We start from the raw sequence: 25,171 nt of genomic DNA, 5'->3' as shown, positions 1-25,171 counted from the left end.
GTAATCTTGTCAATTTTGCTCCTCAGTTCTGTAGGAAACAGCACATCATGCTGAATAGGGATGAAGAGCAATTAGACCATTGAAGGAAGCCTGCTGTGCTTCTGCCCTCACAGGTTAATATCCCAATGTGACTAAAGGAGAAATACTGAGGACATATTCTGAAAAACAACATGACCTTTAAGAGGAAAAGAAAAAAGTCTTATTTTTCTTCTGCTGTATAAAGCAGAGAGCTTCTGCTTGAAATTGCAGTAAATCTGAGCCTTAAGCTAACATCTGGAGCCTTGCACATCTTTAGCTTAACTGAGAATGAGAGCATTTTTGTTAAGTAACTAACAATGTGCATGTTCTTGTAACACTGAATAGAAAGACAAAATTTTACAAGGCTAGCAAAGATGAGATGGAGACAACAAATGAAAATATGTCATTGAGTTCATCCATTTATTAATTATCAATATTAGCCAACTTCTTCATTTTTTATAAACACAGCACCTATTTAATGCTTAAAAAGTACCTGAACACCTCATGACAATTCCAATAAGAAAAAGCTTTTTATAGGTCTCCTACACCTACTGAAGAGCCGGAATAACAGATTTCCTAAAAAAAAAATAATTATGAACACAAACTCCCAGAATCCAAGTCTTTCTGATCATTGATCTTACAGAGGGAGAGATAACTGTTCACATGTTTGAAAACACCACCTGCTCACACTTTTTGAGGCATGGAGGTCTGCAGAAACATAGAATTTACTGTTTTCTTCTCTTATTCTGTATAACTGCTGCAAATGTCAGTGCTTTGCTCATCCAAGTCCCATTGCACAGCCAAAATCACCAGTAGAAAGTATCAGTATCAAATGAAGATAAAACTCTGCTAAAGCTTGTTTACAATGGAAAATTGTGCCCTTTCTTCCCCTTGATGCATGTAACCATTTCATCCATACCCATTACCTGCAGTGAGAAAACCAAACTTTTTGAATGCATCTCCCCTGAATTCTTAAATCCCTTAGTCTCTGAACAAAGAACTTGGTCATGCTGTTTTTGCTGTGACAATATGATGTGTGCTAATAACTTTCTGATTTGCTGCCAGTGGTGTCTCAGCAATTGTTTTTTCATCATAGAGTTCTCTTTGAAGATTATTAGTCACTGTCAAGGATTACCTGCTAGCTCCATTGTTAGTGGTTAATAAATGATTTTTCTTTACATAATTTATACCAAAAATTAAACTCTAAAGGTTATGTGAGATGTTACCATTCCTAAAGACCAAGTCTAAAAGTGCAGGTATTAAAAAGGTGAGACTCATGAAGCAGCACAGCTATTCTTGGGCAAGCATTAATAATTAGATATTACTTTGGAGAAAGGGCAATACTTCATCTGAAGATAAAGTATTATCTTCAATATCTCTTTGTGCATTTGGTGGAACATTCCCACTGATTGTGCTTCTAATCTCAAAATAAGTTGGCAGGTTTGCCCTTTTCTAGCTGAAATATATTCTCTTCTGGGAAACCTTTACCAACACATCCTGACAAGTGTTATGTCCTATTAAAGGTTGTTCACTGATATTTGTAGTATCTTAAATACACACTGCATTATTACAGGTGAATTCTACATCTGCTTAAAGATTTTGCTGAAAACAAAAGGCAAGCATTTCTAGAGACCATCTTGTTTAGGAAGGAGACTCATTGCTGTGCTAGACCATTGCTGTATTTTATGGAGTTGCTTTGGGAATAGCAAAGTCTGCTGGGATGAAAAACAGACAGGTGTTAGACTCCAGGGGAAATGTGGTCATTTATGATCTCCTGTTCCCCAAGAACAGGAGGGTTCCACAGACGCTTTTGGTAGAAAAGGCAAAACCACAGTACGACAGCACTACATCAGAGTGATATTAAAAATTACTGTCAAATATTATTTCCCTTTCTCCAAATGTCTTTAGGAAATTCCTCTTTATGTGGCAGAAGTGCTTTTTTGTTTTGGTATAGTTTTGCTTGGTTTAAAAAAACCCCAGCCAAACTGTTGATCACATGAGAAAATACAGGATTTCACTATTTTTATGAAGAAGGAACATGCATGTTAGTCTCATTTAATGGTTGGAAAGACTTAGCTTGTCTTCAACCAAGAAATTAAAAAATAAAAAAACCTGCTTGCTTGCATTATTGAAGAAAATATACCAGAAACTAATGCACTCATTAAATTATCCTTTTAGGGCTGGCAAAACAGTCCACAGTCCATTTTTGTAAAAAAATCTACCCTAGAACATCTCATGTCAAGACAATTTAGCTTTTATGTTTGTAGTAATTATGTAGTAATTTAAGGTAACCATTTGTGCTTACCACTGTAGAAAAGGACTGCAACATTACTTAAAAAAAAAAGGAAGAAATAAAGCCCTAGAAGCTTCAAATTCTTTTGAGAACCAGAAGTTAAAGTTTAGTGAAGTATTTACACTAGATTAATTATTGCTGAGAGTGTTACAATATTGGCTAACAGACAGCATACTGATAATATCCAACAGTCACAATTCAGAAAAATATATAACATAAAAACACATCACATATTCTTGTGCTTCTTTTAAACTTGTGCACAAGTACCAGGAATGTGACAAAATAATTTTTTCAAGTTATTAAAAATATCTGTAACAACAACTCTCTGACATCTGTCACACATTCCTGGGCCAAAAGACAAGGGTCACTGGAGGTAATTGCATATAAAGTGCTATAGCATGTAATTATTTAATCCCTTTTATGTTAATAGCCACATTTAATCATTAAGGATGGTCAAAATGTTTTTGTCAAACATATTTGAGCTAACTACAAGCTCAATAGACATATTCTGAAGACAATTTTTGCATGAAAGGAAAGTTACTTGCTCTTGTATGCAATTGTATAAACTGATTCAGAAACAGCATCAATCTGTCTCTAGTCAGTCTTAGTCAGAAAACCTCACCTCATCTATTTCTCTCTGGGAGCCAGCACATCCTGCTGAGGTGTGTATCCTGTGCTCCTGTGGCTCTCCAGCAGAAAAAAAAAAAGTATGTGCTTAGGAATTCAGCAAGAAAAACGGAACAATAGGGCATTTACAGCTTGTGATAGTCTTAAGTGCTGTGCACTCAACTGCAAAATATAAATTCTCATTAGCTTTTTCATTTGTTTTGTGAAAAAAATGAAGTTTAGCTTTACGTACAAGTTTAGCTTGTTTGCTTGCCCATTACAAAAAAAAAAGTATTTTCCAATATTTATTGCAAAAGACACAGCCTTTATTACCACTACTGATCCAGCCATAGCCTATGAAAATCAGCCAAAAGATTTATTCCTAGGACTTTAGAATTAAACATAGGCATAGACCATAGCCAGATTTTAAGCAAGGATTAGAACTTGTGACCTTCAAGTATAAATTTATAATAGTGACATTTGTAAATTACTCTTTAAGACTAATTTAATGAAGTGAGTTGAACACATTGTTAACTTCAGCTGAAAAAGTATTCTCTTTATACTTTGCAAGCCCTTTTTTAACCTCCCCATTTCTTTGTATGTCCCTTGCATACAAAACCTGTACTTACTAAACGAACAATCACAGGCAGAAAAATCACAGATATACATTAATACAAGTAGTTTATTTTCATGTGACACTTCAAGGAAATGGAGTTTACTGTGTGGGATCTGATTCTGTATGCCCTGAGAATTACCTCGACAACAAAGACATGTAAGAAATCACTTGTATCATGTCTCTGAGAATACAAACACAGTTTCACATCTATGACTTATTCTACAAAATAAATTAAATTAGATGCTGCCTACTTTGTGAAATAAATTGAACCAACACACCCACACAAGTGACTTTCAACTGTCTGCCTATTTTAATAAATAAGAATGTCTTGGTTTTGAAGGAAATGGATTTCTGACAAAATGGAAAAATATTCAGCCTTTGGTCTTTCATTTTGCTTACTGGTGTGGAAAAAAAAAGGTGGTGAAGAAAGTATGAATAATGAGGTCATTTCACATTTGTATTTCTTACAAGAAATAAAGAAAATAAATCTCAGAATTTAAAAATAAAAAAAAACTTTATAAAAGTAGATCTTTACTTTTATGAAAGTGTCAGATAGCTGAAACTGCTGAAAAGTTGACTGGGGCTACTTAAATCCAAAAATCACATGCACAATCCACACTGAGCTTTAGTTTGCAGGAGAAAGAAGAACCAGAAATTTTCCAGGACTGTAATTACAGAATAAAATGTAGGTTCTTATATTGTAAAGTGGGAGTCAGTCTACAATCCAATCAAATATGTCTCACTTTTCAGAAAAAACATCTTGGCATAACAATATGTACAAGGTAATTGAGGCTATGAGAGACAGACCTACAGTGTGAGTATGACTGTGCATCTCTAAGTGCTTATGAATTGAAAAGGTATTTTAAAGGATTTTCTAGGCAGCTGGAAATCAGGAATCTGGTTTTGACAGCTTAATGGGGAAATGGAGAGAAAGACAGTGTGTGTAAAAGGCAGTGTGCAAGAGGGCATGAGAAAGAGTGAGGGTGAGTGAGACAGGATGAGAGGGGGAGAAAGCAAGAAGAGGAAGCAGGAGCGAGTGGGGAAAAGCATGAGGTGAGCAAGGAAGTGCATGAGAGCAGTCAACAGTGGTGGCAAGTGCAAGCAAGAGAGCAAGTAAAGGAGAGCATGTAGGAGAAGGAGACCTTGTCTGAAATGTTCAATAATGTCAGCTTTTAATAACGCAAGACATAAGAAACTATCTTGTTGGCAGTGAACTGTGTTTTGACGCACTTACTACAGACGTGAAACGTGACCTAACACAGTGGGGCTGGAGCACTGAAGTTCAGCTACTAACACTGTGTTTGAAAGCAATATCAATTAATTAGGTGAAAATAAATTAAAATTGAAAAAATCAGCAGAACCCAATAGGGGCAAGTAAAATCTGATACAGGGTGTGGGTTTCTGGTGCTGGTGATTCGCTCTGGCACAGTTTGTGTTCCTTCTCTGCCTCTTTTGCAAAGCACAGTGTGCAAGGACTTGTTGATTAAATGACACCATGGTCTTATACAGAGACTAAACCGTTGCCCTGAAGCATTCCACCTAAACATTCCTTTTGTATTTGAGGCCAAATTCACAGAAGACTCCATGATAGTGGAATACACATATGAGCCCTGGACCATTACTTGGATCAAATTATTCAAAAGGGTGTAGTCCTTTAGTGTGTTTCTCTCTGTCACCCCCCAGACTCAGGTGGAAATGGACTTCTGGGACAGCTTCTGAGAGCATACATGTAGCTCAGATCACACAGGAAGGAAATTTCCCACACAGGAAGGAAATCTCTCATATTACATGCAAAAAGAAAGAAAAATAAGGTGGGGAAGGAGTAGGAGTGGCTCTAGAAACACAGATGGAAATTAACTAGCTCCAGTACTTGCAAGAAGCAGTTTGGGTTTTGGTTTCACTATGGATGAGCTGCTGTACCCTGTTACATACTGTCCTGTCTATGATGTGCAGGTTTGCAAGTTTGATGCTTTTTGGAGCATACCTGTGACCTGAAAGTACATCCTCGCTCTCTGTCTGTCCCACGTGATGCCAGAAGTCCCAGTACTCATTGCCAGAAGAATTTTTTAATTTTTACTTTTAAATCATTTTAGCTTCCTTTCTAAAAGTAAGAACTGAAAATATAAATAATTATTAATCTGAGCACTGAACAAAGTTAATGTTTCCTCACTTGTAGCTATGTTGCATAGTATAATATTAAAAAGCCAACCCACACTGAACAGAAGTCTGCTTGCCTAGCATCCTTCCAGGAGTCTGCTTCCCAAACACCCTTCAGCCTTCTGGAAGCAGTAAAATCCTTCTGCTAGAGGCACGGAATAATTCTGAGAGACCTAAAAATGATTTTTCATAGTTCTAGGATTAATGAGCTAGGTAGCTTGTCACTATTTGCTCATTATACAGAAAGCTCAGAATGGTAATGGCTAAAAGTCATTAACTTCTGGCAGCAGCTCAGTGACATATGGGAAGAACTGGTGGCCTCAGCTTGCTCCTTAGAGCACATAACATTTCTCATTTGTCAGTCCCAGCAGAAAGACCACAGTCTGAATGCAGACTGGAGAGCTGCTTTCCACCTCCCAACTATTACATCTCATGGAATTTGGAAACCACCAGAGAAGCTGCTGTGGCTGCTCTGATCTCTCTTCCCCAAGTTGCACACATCAGTTTCAAATTAGGTAATTTGGCATCTAGCTACTGCCTTCAAGGCTAAGGGATTCCTCAAATAAAGCTACTCCCAAATCACTATATTCCTTAAACAGCCACAGGAACAAAGTCAAATGCACTTACTGCTCAATCACACTCTTTAGCTTAAATCAAGGCACTTCAGTTCTCTCTCTTCTGTTTTGAAGAGCTGAATAAAACCTCACAGATTATTTTTTTTTAATCATGACTGTACCTGAAACAATTTGGCATTTTCAGCACTTGGGATTTACTACGAGCTGCTAATACACAACAGCCTTAAACTACTTCTCAAAAAACCAAAACAACAACAACAAAAAAAAAAAAAAAAACAACCAAACAAACAAACAAAACAAAAAAAACCCAAAACCAACATGTAGGCAACTGGATAAGTTTATATTAAGTTTTGTTTGGTTTTTTTTCCAATCATAGGAATACGCATTCAAAACCACAGTAGTTTGACCAGAAAACTTGTAGTTTGATCAATCTTTTGATTTACCCAGTGCTGAAGAACATTTGTCCCTTCAGAGTGAGCAGGAGCATTGTCAGACTTGTGGCAGCCTGTGAGTTGAAAGGTAATAAATATGGAGAGACAGAGAGGAAAACCCACACCAGAGATGCTGACAAGTTTTTGAATATGTAAATTTTTCTTCCAGTAAGCACTGAGACAAGCAAGGCTTTGAGGATCCTCTCAAAAGCAACTACCATGTTTTATACTATTTAGGTAGCAGTGGTTGGATCCAGAATCCAAATTACAAAGCAGTCCTTGTGCAATTCCCATTTACACTTGTGTCATCTTTGTTGTAGGAACAGACAAATCAAAACTTTCATTATGACATAAGAAGCTATCCTGGCTACCAGCTTCAGCCAGTTTTGCATTGTGCTTAAAGTAGTATTAAGTTGTCCTGCCCTACAATCTACGTGATGCCAGAAGTCCCACTACTCATTGCCAGAAGAATTTTTTAATTTTTACTTTTAAATCATTTTATCTTCATGATGTTGTTTACATGTCTGCATTTATCCCAAGTAGGAGTAAAGTCTAAAGCCCTAAACCCAAACAACTTAACCCAGCCACTTTGCCTTAGGGTGTACAGTTGCTTTCCCTTGACACTTCTCTAAACAGCTATGCCACTTGAGAATCAAAACAGCCAGTGACAGAAATTGCCACAACATTTTGGTCATGTTGTTTCCGTTGAACTCAAGTCAAGAGCTTATGAACAAAAATACATGGTTTCTTTGCTTTTTTTTCTGCAATGAAATACTTAGTATGAAAAGCATGTTTTACTTCCATTGCTGTTTATTAACAGCAAAATCTTTTAACAAATAACAAATCTTTTAACCACTTTTAACTCACCTACAGAGAGTAATTCACTGCTGCCTACACTGACAGATAGCAAGCCTGACATACACAGCTTTGTTTCTGTGTGATTTAATACACAGCAACTGAAAATCCTGTACTCAGTCCAAGCAGTTCAGTGTGAAATCAGGACAACTATTTTTCTACAAATTCAGAAGCCATTGCTGAAACTTTTGGGCATTATTATTGCTCAGATAAATATCAGAGAAGATATTTAGACATTACACTTTTACCAGCAAAACCATATGTTCCTACAACTTTATGTAATAAGAAAAGATCAGCTATATTTTAAAAGTAGAAATGTGAAAAACTAGAAGACAAAGTAGTGGACAAACTTTAAGCCAAGGATCTAGAGCTGAGGTTTCTATTTAATTCTGTTAACAGTAGTAAATACTGAGCAAAGGATGTCAGTAGATCCAGAACACCTAGACAGGGTAAAGCAGTAGCTTAAATGGCATGCTAAGAATATGGGAAGAATCTGAGGTAGGATGAGCAGCCTCGAAGGACAACAGCTGGATTTTCAACAACAGAAACAGACTTCAGCACTGCCTTGGAAACCAGAAAAGCAAGAGCAATGCCACGTTTAACTAAAAGCTAATTGTAAAATCATGCTGATAACCACAAATATTGTGTTGATTTGATAGGATAGGTCACAGTCCTTTCAGCTTAAGACCATGACATCAGCTCCAGATGTTCACAGCAACAATTACAGAAATACGAGTTTGCTGTTAAAAAACAAAATGAAACCCACATTTGCAGCTGTTCTGTAAAGCAGCTATGCTTGAAAGAGGCAAGCATAACAGCTTACTTAAACCACCAATTGCCCATAAATGCCTTCCCTGTATACTGTTGAGAATATAATTATACCCTTTGCTATATTTTGTAGAGAGCTTATTTGTCTTTTAAATTGATGGTAAAGATTTTCTCAATTTCAGGTAAACTATAAGGCATAAAAATAAAAATCTAAAAATTCCACATCACTCTAAAGCCTCCCCCTGGGAGGGAAGTGAAGAGTAATTTCTCACTAGTAGATCATGCTCAGTGTCTTGATAGCCTTCTGGGGAAGTATTTTTAAATATGAGTTTCATTACCAAACTGCAAGGTGAAGGTAATCCTAGCGAAGGTTTTAATTATGCAAAAGCTTTGAAATGTCTATGTGTGCATATGTGTATATGTAAATGTAAACTTCCTAATATTTTAGAGTATTGCCTCTCCATCCCTTCTCAAAATATGAAGAACTTTCACTGAATTTTGAAATTCTCTTTCTGGTGGAAAAAGACCAAAATTCCTGCGAGACCTGTTAGAATAACACAAGGACTCACACTGTCCCCACAAACTGCTACAGCAGATAACTGAGTCAGACAGAGGAGGGGCAGCTACTCCCAGCTACTCCTGAGGACAAGTGAGTAATGAAAAAGTTAATTTTCACATTGGTGAAATGTAAAAAAAAAAAAATAAACAAAAAAACCCCATTGTGCCAAATTATTTGGAATTGTGGAAACACAATTGTTCCAGCAACTGTCATTTAATCTCACAGAGTTCCAACTGAGGCATTATTCTAATGTTTTTTGAAGAGGGTTGCCAAAAATGAAGGATACAAAACCTCAAAGGTCTCCAATTCACCAAAAGGTGATTGCAATATGTAACCAGAAATAAATGAGCAATTAAAACTGAGAACTACTTTGAAGCTAATAAAAACCTTAATAATAGCAGTAAGATATGTGCAAAACTTCTGTCAAGGAAAATAAAAGAGAAAAAGAATTTTTTTCCTGTTGCTTGGTTTTGTTTACTCATAGCTTTGGGCTTAATGTCCCTAAGTTGTGTTGGAACCCATCAGATCTAGAACTTTGCTTTTAAATGAGATCTGAGACCCCATATGTACTAAACTGAGACTAAAAGCAAATATACTCAACACTTCAATTCATGACAAAAACTGTCAGTGACTCACCGATAGTGCTTATGTCAAACGTCAACCCAGGCAACATTTAAAACCCTACAGGATTTAATAAAATCCAGCAGGACCCAACTTTGAATCACAGTTACTGATCTAATCGGAGGCCTGATCATCTCATTATTCTGTGCTTCACATTTATGGCTCAAAAAATAGCAAAATGTACCTTTGTCCTTAATATACTGCTGTATGCAAGTACTGTAACTGTTTCTTTTAGAGTGCAATACTAAAATACATTCTAATACCTTTGGAGCATAAATCTGTAATGGAGAAACCTATTGAGGTTAAACAAAAGCCTGTAAGGACAGCATGAAATAGACTTTATTACATTTGTAGACAAATCAAGGAGTGAGTGTTAAGACAGTAGACCTGTTCTTGCCAGTCTAGTGAGAAGAACATTATTAGCTCATGCTCTCAGTTTTAAAGTATCCTGTGAGACATTCTACCTCTAAAGATGAACAATTACCAAAGGGGATTAATTTGCAACTCAAAATGGTCTCATTCTCTTCACATTGTTCAGAATGCTTTATAAAACACTATTAAACGAAATAAGACTATTTCTGTGATTAAAATTAGTCACCTACATTAAAATAATTTACATTTTATTATGAAAAAGTCCTAGAATAACAGAAATTTTTGAACTCTTTGGGAAATACTCCCTTTCTACAGTGAATCTTGAAAAAAATAAGCTAATTTTATTACATTGTCTTTCTGCAGATGTTTATTTTTATCCATGAATCAATGTGTTACAGGGCTTAAACGGGACCCTCCCCTAAAGGATGTGGTAGAATTGATTTACAGGTTATCAAGGGACCACATCTTTATTTCTCACTTGCCTCAGATTTTCTATGGGTGAAGTCCTGACTATGACTATGTAAGAGAATGTGATACGCAGCCAAATTATATTACAGTCAATACATATCCTGTGAGCTTCCAATAAGCATCACACACAGGAGAGGGCAACATTTGTTATCGAGTAGTTTAGCTAAAATATATAATTTTATTTTAGTCAGGACACACTCACAAGACCAAAAAGTATTTTTCATTTAAATAAAAAAAAGCTCAGTACTTAAATGAAATTGACAAAACAGGGATGCTATTCATCATCATGTTCTCTATAGTCAAGATTTAATTTACAACAGAAAATCTGTCAGCCAAAAATTTGCTCAAGTTGCTGATAGTGCGTTCAAAACCACACACCTAGTTAGGCCCCTCATCCTGGGATCAGCCAGATACTTTCTCCTGCAATGTGCCATCTACTTCTAAACAAATTAAGTTTCAAGAGAGATTCACCACACATATTTAAAAAGGGAAGGGATATTGGGAAAAAAAAAAAAAAAGAAAAAAAGCGATAGAGAGAGCCAGCCTCTCTAATTCTCCTCTTGGGCCACCTATTTCCTTAGACAATGACATCTAGTCATTGAGAAAACTAGAGCCCATGCTCAAGCATCTCAGATGTGTTCCCACAGCTCCAGATGGAAGTCCACAGTAACAACTTCAGTTGGAATGCCCTGTCCATTTCTCATCAGACCTGAACACTTTTGCCAAATAGGAATGGGATACTACTGATGATCCTACAGAAACCCAAAAGAGTTGTGAATTCCTTGATAGAGGCACTTCATATTTTGTGTTTGTTCTATCATTCAAGATAGAGAGGAGCACTCAGAAAATGACATGAGTTAATCAAATACTTTTATTTTGCTCCTGACTTTAATTTGGAAAGCTGCATAAAATGTATTCTGAAGATGAAACATAAATCAATGCTTCCTGCCAAACACACAAAAAACAGCCCAGTGGCAAGTATTTCCAGCTGCACTACAGTTTTGCCAGAATGTATCCAACCTGAGAGCTCGCCATACCACAGAGAGCTTTAGTTGAAGAAGTTCACTCACTGAAAGTCTTTAAAACATGCTGCCTTGATGCTTTTTGCTTCCTCTTTCCTTCTGCTATTTTTCCTGTTCCCACTGAGACTCAGAGTCACCCCTGGCCTTGGCCATGTCACAGTTTGGTAGTCAGTGGGCCACTCTTGCTACCTTGGCTTTCAAACACAGCAAACTTACAAGTGGCAGCACATTAGAACTGAAAATTTATAGGTCTAAGAAATTATAGTTTTAGTTGCTATTCATCAACATAATTGGATGTTAATAATAGGGTATACAGTGCTGGCATGCATATCAGGTACACATACCATACATTTATTAAGTATAATTCATTCCCCCAAAGTTCTAATAAGGGCTGCTTAATTCCAGCTTAAATCAAATGTCAGAGGAGCCAGAAACCCCAGAAAAGAGAGTTTTTCACAGGTGGAATTTTGTGAATAAGTCAGACAGAGATTTTTTTTAGTGCAAAATGTGATTATCCTTGGCTTTATCTCTGCCGACACACCTTCTCTTCCCTGTTTGCATTTTTGTTTCTTGCAGCTCGCAAGTGAAAATAAATGGAACTCAGTGTTGTGTTCTGACTGCTTGTTCCAGTGATGGGTCTTCATTGTATGATTAACTTTAATGGATATATAATAAATGTTTTAAGGCAGGTGGGAAAATATATAATCTGGAGATTTTCAAGCATGCTTTTGAGATATTTTTGAGCTACATATTGTGTGAGCTTTTTGTCTGCCTGTGGACAAGCTGCTACACAATTTTGAGCCATTATGCTAAATGCCATGATCATGCTAAGCATTGACTCCTTTGACAGAAAGTTCTGCCATTGGCACAAGAATAAAAAATTCAGGGAAATTAATAACAGCTCATAATATTTGTTGATCTCTAACTGTCATCCACCATCACTGGCAGTCCCAATCTCAATGCAAACTGGTACAAAGTCATACTCTTTGAAAGGAATTAAATGTATTGATCACAGAATTACTGCATCCTATCCTCTTGATAGGATCATTCCATTTTCATTCCATGAGAAGATCATTCCAACATTTTTTTTTGGCATATCCTATGCAGAAAATAGAACTGAATATGGTAAGACATGGAAGTACCAAGAAGGACACAAAATGCAGCAACACGTACATCACTTGTTTTGAAAGACAAGTTTTGCATCTTTGTTGGTAAAGTTAGCACAGATGGCATTCTGGTTATCTTCACAAAAAGTTTGGCTTCTAACACTCATTTATTTCATAAATTTGGAAACTCATCTTCTGAATGAGCAACGCTTATCACCATCAATTTCTCACGTATCATGACCAGCCACCAAAATACTTGCTTAGAAGTAGCAATATACACTAAAATAATCAAAAACCCCACAGGTAAGCATATGCTTGTTAAAACGCCAGTAAATATCTGAAGCATCCCCAAAGAAAATCCCTTTTATACAACCCTCAGACTTCATTTTGCTCTGAGAGGAATATACCCCATGTACAACCAAGAGGACAACTATACAGCAGGGCCTCTGTCTGAGGAATTAAGTCACATTTTGAAAGAAACATCAAAAAACTGTGTAAGAACTTTGGTAAAAGCCTCCGGTCCTACCCTGAACTTTCTGTGTCTTAATCAGAACAACCATTCCAAACTGGAATAAAGTCATACAGGCAAAATGTCTACTTGCCAGTGACAGAACAAAAACAATCCCTCAGTTTCCTAGTCTTTTATTTCTGAGTGATAAATCACAATTCTACTGGGCATTTCAAATCGCAACTTTATCCTTCCCATATAGACAAACACTTCATTTCCTTTCCCAACAACTCTGTGTTCTACAGGTGTAAAACACTATATCAATCTCACTGCCTTCCCAGTGGAAGTCATATAGATTGTTCCCAACATGTATTGGGTTTTGGAGCTTGCTACTACCTTTTCCAACTTGACAAGCAGCCTGTGCACCTGATAGCTGTATGGTGTTTCCAAAGTAGGTTAAGTTTGTCATATTTAAAAGTGATCAGCTTCATAGTTTTTCTGTGTCATTGTCCTTAAATCACCATGAGTTCAACAAAACTTTCACTAGAGACCTGACACAGGACATCCAACGTGGAAGATCAACTTTTTGCTGTGGTAAAAAAATATGTAGACATGAAAAAAATCTCTTATATATTGGTTACAGAAAACATTGAAATTTATTATATATTTTTTTTTTATAATAAGCAGGAGAACGATTTATCAAAACCCTTCTTCATTGATAAGAAAATAATAGTCACATAAAGTATCCCTCCTGTTTTTAGGTCAGTTTTGCTCATTTAGTTTTTGAAAGTTAGATTTCTATCATACTTTATTAAAATCAGACCATTACATAAATACACACTGTTACATGAATAATTCCTGCATGTTAGTATTTGTAAGTCATGTCATTGTGTTCACAGGGATGCAAGATTACAAGGTCTGCATTTTGGCATATAATTTGTCTTGGGAAGAACTGATACAAAGCTGATGAAAAATGATGCCCGTTTTGCAATCACAGTAGTTGTAAATACACACTGAGCAATCCTAGCAGGAGTTTAACCTGAGCCAAGAAACAAGACAATGAACATGAAAAATGGCATCTTGGTAACTCTATGTGGCATCTTTGTAATTAAGTGCTGCACTGATTAGAAGTCTAAACCATCAATTAAAAATTAATGAACTTCCTGTAAAAAAGCAAGAGAGGATCTGACAATCTTGGGGAATGTCAAGATTCATCAATATGCATTTTGACAGCTGTTGCACAGTAGTTCATTATCATGATATTCATGGAGCAAAGTGATTCTTCAAATGTCTGTGACACAACTGCTAGCAATGTGGCACCAATCATCTGATACACAGCTTTTCATTGAAGGCTTTTTATGTACTCCAAATTCTTTTAAAATAACCTAGGAACTGTTTGTACAGCCTGCAATATCTCTACAATTGCTTTCATGCTGACATTAGATTTTTTCCTCTCCTGGTAATCCTACAGTTTGCAAATATGGAAAATCCTGCTGACTCTTAGCATTACATGTGAGGTTTTCGATTTGGCTCCAAAACCAGCACTAAAACTTTTTCCAGGTCTTTCTGTGTGTCAGTGTCTTCTGTAATCAATCATATTTTTTTATGAAGCAGAGAAAGAAAAAAAAAATATCAGAAAGTCTTTAAGGCTCTAATCAATAGAGAGAGTTAGTTCCAGGACCTGAGTTAGACACAGAAACAAAACATCAGTGTGGCGGTTCTAGGAAAACTTGGGGATTTTGTTCGGTTGGGGTTTTTTTTTGTTTTGGTGGGGTTTTTCTGTTTTTTGGGGTTTCTTTTTGGTTTTGTTTTGTTCTGTTTGTTTGTTTGTTTTTAATAAATAAGTGGCTAAAGAACTTTAACCAACAAACAAAAGATGCATAATGCATGAGAGGTCTTCCAAGTAGCAGTAAGAAACTGGCTGTATGACAGGCAACTCAATGGCAACATGGCAGTTTACCTTAGGTAGAAGAGAATTTATTGTTGAGAACACATCAGAATCCAGAATATGCTGTTGGAAAAAATAAACTGGACTACAAACATGCCAGGCCTGTCATCTCATGATTACTCTTCCTTCCTCCAGGAAGCAAAAAAAAAAAACCCAGAACCAACCAAACAAGCAGAGGCAGATGTGATAACTTATTTCCAACTATCCTATTAAAAGCGGTGCAGATAATCATGTGTGATACTCCTTGAGAGCAAAGATGATGCTCAGTGGACCTGCAGGATGCTCCTGGGTTCTTGGTATCACAGCAGGGTTGGGACAACGCAGTCCTGCCCTGCTGCACAGCCTGGAAGGGTGAGGGCAGGGCAGCTGCAAAGCCATGAAGTCAAGCCAAGGGAATTGTCTGCCCATTTACATGAAATGTACCTTGCCAAATTCAGCCTCCTGGCTCTCAGCAATCTACCTTTAAGCAAAAATCCCAAGGATTGAAACAGCTATTACAAGTGTCAGTGAGGAGCTTGTTATCAGCTTGGTATCAAGGAGAAGACAAAGCAGTAGGTAAACACAAACGTGACATCTCCAGTTCCCTACAGCTCGATGAAAAGAATATTTTAAGGATTATGGTTCAGCATTTTGTCTTGTTGTGCCTAGCAAATCACATGGAGAGTACTGATACCTCATTAATATTCTAGTGTCTGAACAGGTGTTTTTCATAAACACCTGATGAGAAGACAGAGGAAGCTATTGCAGAAAACAACTGGAGCTCAATAAAACGACATTAAACTCAATGAACTTGTTAAGGTTCAACCAGATAAGAGTTTAGCAGACCTGTAAGGAAAACAGATATGGTTCTATCCCTCTGTTAGCTCAGTTTAGCACTTTATCAGCCCCATTTTTTTAAAAAATCATGATTTAGTCCAACCAGAGCAGAGTGATTCTGAGTCTGGCTCACATGCTTCACAGAAACCACTGAAATTTTGGAACTATTTGGAAGTCTAAGAACTTTATCACATGTCTAAATATTACCCACAGTTACCCCTGTAGGACTTCCCATGCAGGCAATTTACAGTTGCAGTTCTCCCTTCCCAAATTTCCATTGTGTGCCAGCAAAAACCTCAGAGAGGTATATTCCCCGAGGAATGAGAGAACCCATTTCCCCAGTGAGCAGCAGAGGTACCTAGCACAAAAAAAGCACCTCTGCTCTCCGACCTGTAGGTCAGATGAAATGGAAAAACTGTTCATATCTGGCACTGCACAAACCTGTGCAGTGTTTTAAACTTAGTGTTTTACAGGTGCACCTGTGACAGCTGTCACACAAGAAAACGGTTTTACATTCAGAATGCCATAAAGAGGGAGCTTAAACTGCCTGTGACACACAGTACGTTTTATTTGAAGAATTTTGTCTTTCATTGTTTTGGGAACGTTATAGCCCAGAGGACCATTGGCTGCAGCCAGCTAAAGTGTATTAGATGCTACTGAACATCCATTCCCTCCAGGCTTAATTCCAAAATGCCATCAATCCTCTTCTGTGGAGATTCCTCTTCTGTGGAGAAAATGGCTTTTCTATTTTTGATCCCTCATATGCTTTGAAAGTTCCCTCCCTCTCTCCTTCACCCTTATTTTTTTCCTTCTTGATCCTTAGTACTTGGTTTGATAGAAAAGTTTTTCAGTTCTCTCTGTTATATTTTTTTGTTTAAATCAGAGTACTCCGGTGAAGAAATAATCAAATTATGTCTTCATTCTACGTTGCTTCCTTTAACAGCTGTCTTCTCAGAAGCTGTATCTTTGGGTCACAATAGGACACAAGCCCAGAAAACAATTAAGTTTTCTAAATTATTCAGCAGTGCGTTAATTTGATTAAATCAGTACTGTCTGGATCCCTTAGCATCCAGGTTACTGAACAAAGCTTTGAGTACTAACTATCCAAACATACTTTTTAAACAAAAAATTTACATTGGAAACGAAGCGGGTAAGTTTGCTTTCCTGTTATAATGATATTTTACATAGAACTGTAACATTCTTTATATTTTGTCTAAGAAATCTATTGAAATGAGGGCTGAACTGTACAGAAAAGGACTCTTTAACAACAGATATTTTCCACAAAAAAATAGTGGATCTCTGGCAAAAGCTTTGATTTCAATAGTCAGCAGGCAAGTTAGCAAAATAGGACAGGGGAAGCAGATCACAGAATGGTGGATTAACATCACTGTGCTCAGCCCTGTTGTGGCTCTGGAAACATGACAGCTGTATATACACAACTACAAAATCATTTGAGGGATTTTAGATGACCCAAGTGTACCCATGTGTCAGCACGGTTGATGCTCTTTGTTTTGCAACAACAAAGAGTAATATATGCAGGCAGGCTGTCACATAAATACGACTTAAAATAAGTGAACAAAATTCTTAGCTCAATGATAAAATAACCACATTGTGGAAGAGTCGTAGTTTGAACTGAATTACTTGGAGTCTTCTCAATTTACCATGTAATTACTCACATTTTAAGATTACATCATCTCATTTAGACACATTCTCCCCTTTAATACCTTGGTTTCTAATTCTTGAAATCGAGTCAGTCAGTGATAATTCACAATAAAAATACAGTGACATTTCTAAAATCTGAAAGCATTACTACATGTATACTATCTGTTATGCTGATAAAATAGACACTTTCATTCTGAAGTGCAGACATTTTGATATATTTTAGCAGAACTAAAGAGTGATGCTAAGAAAAATTAATCTTTCTTATGATGTTGAAGGTAGGAATTTATGCTTCACTGAAAAATTCCTTGTCAAGTTCTTAAAAGATCAGATATTACTATGGATAAAGGATCTTGACTGAGAAGAAAAAAACAAAGAAATAAACATAGAATCTAAACTTCTGGGATTTTTAAATCAAATCACAATCTTAGCAGCAGTTACAGAATTTATCCAGCTACAATATGTTTACATCAGATCAAACAAAAGTTATTAAGAAAAATATCAAATTTAATAAAATCTGACTTCCAAACAACATCAGGAATGCATTTAAGACCAATGCAAAAGAACTGGTTCATACCTCTTTAGGTAGAATCTCTTTTAATTCAGTGTTTCAGTTTCATTTTAAAACATGTCAGTGTCCCATATGAAACACATGAGAAAGTTTCCCCATCCTCTGTGAAACAGAGACAGTCCATCACACATCGTATTTTTACCCTTGTGGCAAGCCTTAGCAGAAAAGAGACTGAAACAACATCCTTATTCTCAGAGGTAGTCTCCCTAGAGTAAAAAATAAAAGGTGGAAGAAATATGGTAGACGTTTAGACTGACTGTGTGCACAATAACCCTATCTCACTGGAAAATATTGTGTTCTGTAGAAACTGGCCAGGGACACTTCACAGCTGCTTTGTCAGAAACACACCACCACTGTGGAAGAATTCAGGGTAGATGCAAGCCGTGCAGCAGATTTATTTTAACCTGATCTTTATCAGACTTAAAACATGGAAGTGTGCCCCAAAATACTGCAGCTCCTGGGATGAAATGTCTGATCAACCTACGTTAGTGAAAGCTCAGTGACTCAGAGTTGCATAAAACACCCACTAAGGATCAGGGCCCACTGACTCCAGCAAAATAAGAAGTATGAGGTACCACAGGAGGCATTCCCACAAAGGCTGAGAGAAGTGGCACAGGTGCCTGGACAGCCCTGGTTTTAAGAAGCTTCTTAGAAGCAGGTATTTCAGGCTTGTTATACAGCTAAATGAAGCATTTCCAGGAGATTGTTCAAAATTTCAGAAACATTGATTTACCCTCCCAAGATGCTTCATTCTCTGCATTACCAGAGGATAAAGACTATAATCCTAAAATTTTTGCAGTAAAAAGTAAGAAAATATGAATTATATAGTGGCAGCTATTGAATATTTTTAAAACTTGAATAATTCACAGAGTTATATTAAAATATCAGTGAAAGAAACAATTCATGTTGTCACTGACAATGGCATGCAACAGTAAAGAGCAATGAAAATGTATTTGTGGCCAAAAGCAGCAGAGACAGGTGAAATTAAGAGTGAAAATTATAACATGCACTCTTTTCTCCATTGGGGAAAGAAACACTTCCGTGTTTTCCCAATTCTCAAAGACCAGTTAAATGTTTGTAGTGCACCAAAAGAATTAGGGAATACAGATAATAAAGAGAGGAAAACAGAGAAAGAATAGAATGGGCACTTTTAAGAAATATACTTAAATATGTTCATTTTAATCATAAAAGGTGTTAGTCATATGTCTTTTCCCATATTAATCTGTGAATATTAGAAACCATAGAATGAAATGCTTACTGAAAAAGTAAGGAAAGCTAAGGTGTTAGAAGACTTGGATTTACTTTGATTCATTAAAATATCATCACAGGGATAATATTGCACTATGGAATCTGGCTGATGTAGTGTTTAAGTGCTTTAAAGGTTCGGGCACTCAAAACCCTATTAATAAAAATTAAAACTACAATTTGACTAAAATTATTCATTTCAGTCATCAATGAATACAACAGTAGTATATGATATTTACATACCAATTTCAACATTTCAACTTTGACAGGTCTGCACAAAGAGTAATTGTATATTTCATCTCTGGGGAAATGTATTACTCCAGCATAAAGGAGAAAAACTACAGAATGAAAACTACAGATTAAAAAAAACTCCATAATGCAGTATTTCTCACTCCTGAGCTCTGTCCAGCCTAGAACCTCATGCTGCTTCATCAAAATTTGTGATGAGAGGTACTAGACACTGAACCTTTTTTGTCAAGCCAAAGGATTCACAGATCAGAAGCACAGTGTGTTGGCTCATGATACCTGACAGCTTGTCAGTGGTGGCAGCAGAAATTGATGCATCCAGCTGTTTCCCCCATCCCACCCCAGCACAGCATGCCTGGGAAATGCAGCAGTCCCTGCAGTGCAGTCCCTGCTGTGCCAACACATTTCACAGCTGGGTGCTGTGACCTCAAAACACCAACTATTTCAACTGGGATGCAAACTCGAAGAAGAGGGGACACTGACAATCTGCTCTGCTACTAGGCAGTGAAACTTCACTCACAAGAGCCTCAGCTCCTCCTTTGGACTGCATCACACATCACATGCATTTTAGATCACAGTGAAATCTTGCAGACTGGAAATGCTAGGCACCTGGGTTGCAGGAGAAGAAATTTAAAAAGCCAAAAATATTGCTGCATGTGTAGTTTAGTTTTCACTTATCTTCAAAATCTGGTGTGATGAAGGAGGAGCAATAATAAATGTGTTTAGGTCTTACGGATTCCTAGAAATACAGTGTTTGACAATATCCAGCCTGTAATGTACCTGTGAAATAAATATTTCTTCAAATAGTCCAAGCATATTAGCAGCTTCAATTCATTCCCCCCACTTCTGCAGCTCACTGCACAAAACATGCTTCTAAAGGAATCCTGAAAGCAAGGGCTGGATTGAAGGACAGGAGATGCATTTTCTCCTTACTCAGTCGCACTTGGGTCTAGCTGGAGATTCACAAAACTTGAGCAACACGGTGTGAGAAAAGGTCACACCAGATACAGCTTCCAGGGCCCCTGTGTGACAGGACTGCTCAGCTTCCATGGGTGAAGGATATATATTGGCCTACCAGGATCACCTTAGGTTTTATTCAATGACTTATATGCTTGAGGTAAACAAGAAAGCTGATTTTGAGGGGCAAGTCTGTAGTTACAAATCCTTTCCCTACACAAACCCAAGATGATTTAATTGAACTCTGCCTACAGCAACACGATTTCCAGACATATTGAACAGCAGTCTGGGTTTTCCAGACCATTATTTGCCCTTTGTTCCATTCTGTACATCCCTCTGCAGTTTCTTGCAGCCATATGGGCTTACACAAAAAGACCAAAGTCACCAACAACATCTTCAGTTATAAAAAGTCCAAGGACAAAGTAATCTAAGTTTCAGGATGAGCAGATGTTAAAATTACATGCATCTGGGATAAATCAACATTCTCTAACACCCTCTGATAAGGCTTGCATGCACATCCACAGATCCTCTGGCACATTTAATTTAATTTAGCATTAACAAAACTATGGAAGCTGAAAAAAAGGACAAAAACCTACATGAGCCTAAGAACATCTTCCCCATGCCTCTTGAGATGCATATACTACCACTTTCCCCTAAAATTGTGATCTTTGATAAAGATATCCTTTTATGCTAATATAAAAAGTTATTAGTATTCAGCAGTGGAAGCTCTGGAGAGCTATTTCTAACAGTTTAAAAATAGAATTTAGAAATGTTTCTTTAAACATCACCAAGGGAAATGGCACAGTCAGGAGAGAAATTGCTTACAGTTATGCACAAACTCATTGTACTTAAGAGGAAATAAAGGCCTTGAGTCACAGAGCATCCATTTATGTCCTTGGGAACACAGGGAGTGGAGAAAAATAATTTGAAGCTAAGCATCTGCAATATCTGTCTGAGAGTGGGTTCGAAGGACTTGATGCAAAACAATTATTCAGATATAGTAGAAAGAGTATACGTGTGGGCAAGGAATGAACAACTAACAATCAAAGGCCATGGTCTTTGGATGCCCAGGCAGGTCAGGAATCTCAACATCTGTAGCCATTCAAAGGAGAAAAGGATTTCCTGAAAGCATCTCTATCTTCTAGATCATAGGAAGCTTCCAGATAACTGTAGTGACCATGGGCCTCTCCTGAGAATCTTTCTCTTCTCTGGGCACTCTTCATGCACCAAGAAGCATAGAGGTACAGGGACTCATGGCCCAAAGCTTGTATTCACTGATGAACATTATCTAATAGATCACTTTTCTACCACCATGAGAAGTTTTAAAAGGCTCCTTAAGATCCTCTGAAGGTGGGAAACAGAGCATATAGATCAAATCAGGATGTGGTAGGTACTGATACCTGTGTGAACCCTCCTCCTAAGTCCCCATCACAAGATCATGAATATTTGTAGACTGCAATGAGCTATGTACGGTAGCATTTTAAGAAAGAGTTATTTTAGAAGTCTTTACAAAATAACATTTTGCCTGTATTTCCTAAGAGTGCAGTATAACTGACATTTTACTTTCTCTGTCCAAAGTCAAGAGAGATAAAAAAGGTTTACATTCCAGAAACAGGACTCAATGGAAGCCAGCCCTGGATATCATGGGATTTCCTTCCTCCCCAACTCCTTCTTTTTCTCCCTTACAACCTTAGTTCATTGTTTAATGGCATATTACAACAATACATTTTTTTCACAAAGCCACTTAAAAGGATTTATTATACTTCCACATGATACTATATTTTTCTTCTGAAATTAGGTTTTCTCTCTGCTAAGCTGAGGGTAATAGCTGCTGAATGCTGATTAGGGTTTTCCTTATTTGATTACTGTTAATTAGAGTCAAACATATAGTGTATCAGACAGGAGGACTGCAGATCATGACACTTCAAACAGCCTGTTTGACTTCAGCAAAGCCTGTTGGAAGTTTGGGGTCAGAATAAATCTTCAGCAGAGTTGTTTATGCATAGTTGTGTAACATTACACAGCATGGGGTGCTGGACTATTTGGTTAATTAGTTTAAGAGCCTGTCAGTGGCAGCTCACCTCCAGGTTTACCACTGGAAGTTGCAATTAGCATGAGTTTTCCTTTTTGGTCCAATTTCTCCCACACAAATCATTCTCACAGATGTCTTGCCCAAAAAACCCAGGACGGCAGCCAGTCAGCATTCACTCACCCTCTTCCATTGGAGTCTCCATGGGATGTCTACAGCAACATCAAAGAATTAGGCTAATCCCAGCTGATCTTGGAAAAAGTCCAGGGTTTCCTGAGGCCTTAGGGCTGTGATTAAAGAATACACCTGTCTGCCCCAGTAATGAGGTCAGACTACCTTTGCTAACAACAGGCTGCTTTTTCCCTGTGATGCACGTCCTGGAGGAACTGTCAGAAGAAGGTGTAAGTACAAGGCAGTCAAATAGCAATCCAGCACCAAGTAACAGCCTCTAACAAAGCCACAACTATTACAGAACTGCTCTCCTTCCCCCAAATCTCCAATCAATTCCCCCTTCTTCATATGACATAGACTGCAAATGACATTTAGTGCTGAATTACTTCACATAAAGGGCTGGAAGTTGTTGATATTGTCTGGTTTGGCTGACGGTAATGTAACCTATACACAAGGTATTTCTGAAACAAAGACTACTTAAAATTTACTTAAACTCCAAAATTAAAAGTAAACACTATCTTCCTCCCCACATACTCGGGGATATAGGCAAATAACAGTTTATTTATAACTATGAAGAAAGTCCAAAATAAAGTTTCTACTTCATTTTATAATTAAGCAATATCTTTTGCTATTTTCTTGGTACTAGACAGTAATTTACCTACAGCTCTATCATTCCAGCGTACCAAATTATAGATGGTAAATAACTAATTACAGGTGGTATCCTTCTCACATTGGCCAGCCATGAGATATTAAAAGAGCGAAACTGACAGGAAAGAGAAATAAATTATTTAAATCAAGAAAATAGTTTCTCACACACTACATGTTACTGACTGCATTAGTGGTCTCTTCTTTTACCTCAAGTCAGCCTCAGTATCTGCTCAGGCCCATCTGCAAATTTCAGGGTCAAACAATTAAGACATTTAAGTCTTCTCCAGATATGTATCACAGTTATCCTGGAGAATAACTGGTGTTCATTAGTCACATATAAAATTAACTCCATTATATGCCAGGCAAGCCCATCAGATGGTACCGAAAATAACCCCCTTTGTTTTCAAAGGAACACAGCATTTATTAATAAAAAGTAATCTCTTTAAAAGAGATGGGATTAAAGGTGAAGACATACTCTGGAGAAAAGTTTTGATTTCTTAAGTCAGTATATCTTTTCTCTATATTTAAAACTGTTTCAGCCTATTCAGAAACTGCAGAAAATTCTTCTGCTATTGTTTAATTGTTTAACCTCAAAAGTCAACAGGGTTTTATAATCACAGTGCAGAAAATCCTAAAATCCTGATCTACACATTGCCAAAGAAGCAGTAAAAATTCCTGTCACTTTCTCCTTTTCCACATCTTTCAAAACACTCAGATGTGGGACCATATTCTCACCTTTAGTATTCTATGAATCTGCCATACTACATCATGTTCTTAAGTGCATTGTTTGGTTTTCTTTCTGGATTTGTTAGTTATCAGTTAATTAAAATGCCCTTGATTCTGCCATGCCTGCAGTCATGGGGAGTTATTTGTATTCTAGGAGTCAGCTAAACACCAATCCACTCACAGACACGAAACCAAGGGTGAACACAGTGTGGTGATCTGCACTTCAGACTAGGAGACATTCTGAGAGTGAGAAAGAAGGGGACAATTCTCTTGATCATTTGCAGTAAGAGGGTGCTGGGGTGTATTGTGTGCCACCACCACCAGAACGCAGAGTTTATACAGTTCTACAACCAAAGGCAACTTCAAAGCCAACAGCTGAAGTCACAGCATAAACTTTGCTTTATGTGTATTTTGTTTTATTCTTTTTCCTAAGAATAATTACAACTACATTTTTATGGAAAACATGTGGGGTGCATTGTTCTAATAATGCAATAAAAAGTTACTGTAAAAGAGAGTGGATTTTTGATAAGCAAAGAAAATTAAAAGGGTAATATATTGGCCCTGTATATCATTTAAAGGTATTAGATGCTCCAGTAATGTCAGTATTTAATATAGAATTAGGGAGAGAAGATCCCTGTTTCATCAGATACCTTGACTACACAACTCAAGACTATAGAAATACCTAATTTGCCATGAATTCAAGTTTTCAATTCTTAAATCTCCAATTATGCTTTCACTGCATTTACAACAAGCATTTGAAACATTAAATTAATTTTAGGGAATTTCTTCAATCATGTTTTTGTCGCCATGAATGTATGAACTGTCAGCATATGGTATTTCCTACAAAACTTTGGATGATCTTTTCTGCTCTAGTCTTTGGAAGCCCCATGATCAGCAGACTGAGGTAAAACATATATTTGGAGCAATTGTGGCATAAGTTTCTTCCAGCTTATGATTAACGTCTAGCATGAGCCTTGCCCCGATCCAGATCATTGATTTTTGCAGGCTTTCCTTAGAGATGCCAGAAACAGGCAGGAGAACAGGGCAGATGACACAATACTTGTTAAGTCCATCCTCCCACCCTATTTAAGGCTCCTTCTGCTTCCTCCCTACAAAACTTCTTACTGCCTGCCATAACTTGTGCAGAAAAATCTGGTTTAGTGCATGACATCTACATGGCAAAAGTAGTTTTCCTAATATCTACCTGAAACCTTCCTGTACTTCAGGGCCCTACTAGTGC

At 37.2% G+C, this 25,171-nt stretch overlaps 1 long non-coding RNA gene across 1 annotated transcript in view; it reads right to left on the bottom strand.

Moving 5' to 3' along the window:
* LOC135294813 (uncharacterized) overlaps positions 1–25,171 on the bottom strand; it is a 146,652-nt gene that overhangs the window by 47,982 nt on the left and 73,499 nt on the right. The window lies entirely within an intron of this gene.

Source organism: Passer domesticus, chromosome 2 (genome assembly GCF_036417665.1).
Source record: "Passer domesticus isolate bPasDom1 chromosome 2, bPasDom1.hap1, whole genome shotgun sequence".
NCBI classification, from domain to species: Eukaryota; Metazoa; Chordata; class Aves; order Passeriformes; family Passeridae; genus Passer; species Passer domesticus.
Note: the sequence above shows the minus strand (reverse complement) of the source record. Positions and strands in the feature narration are given on the sequence as shown.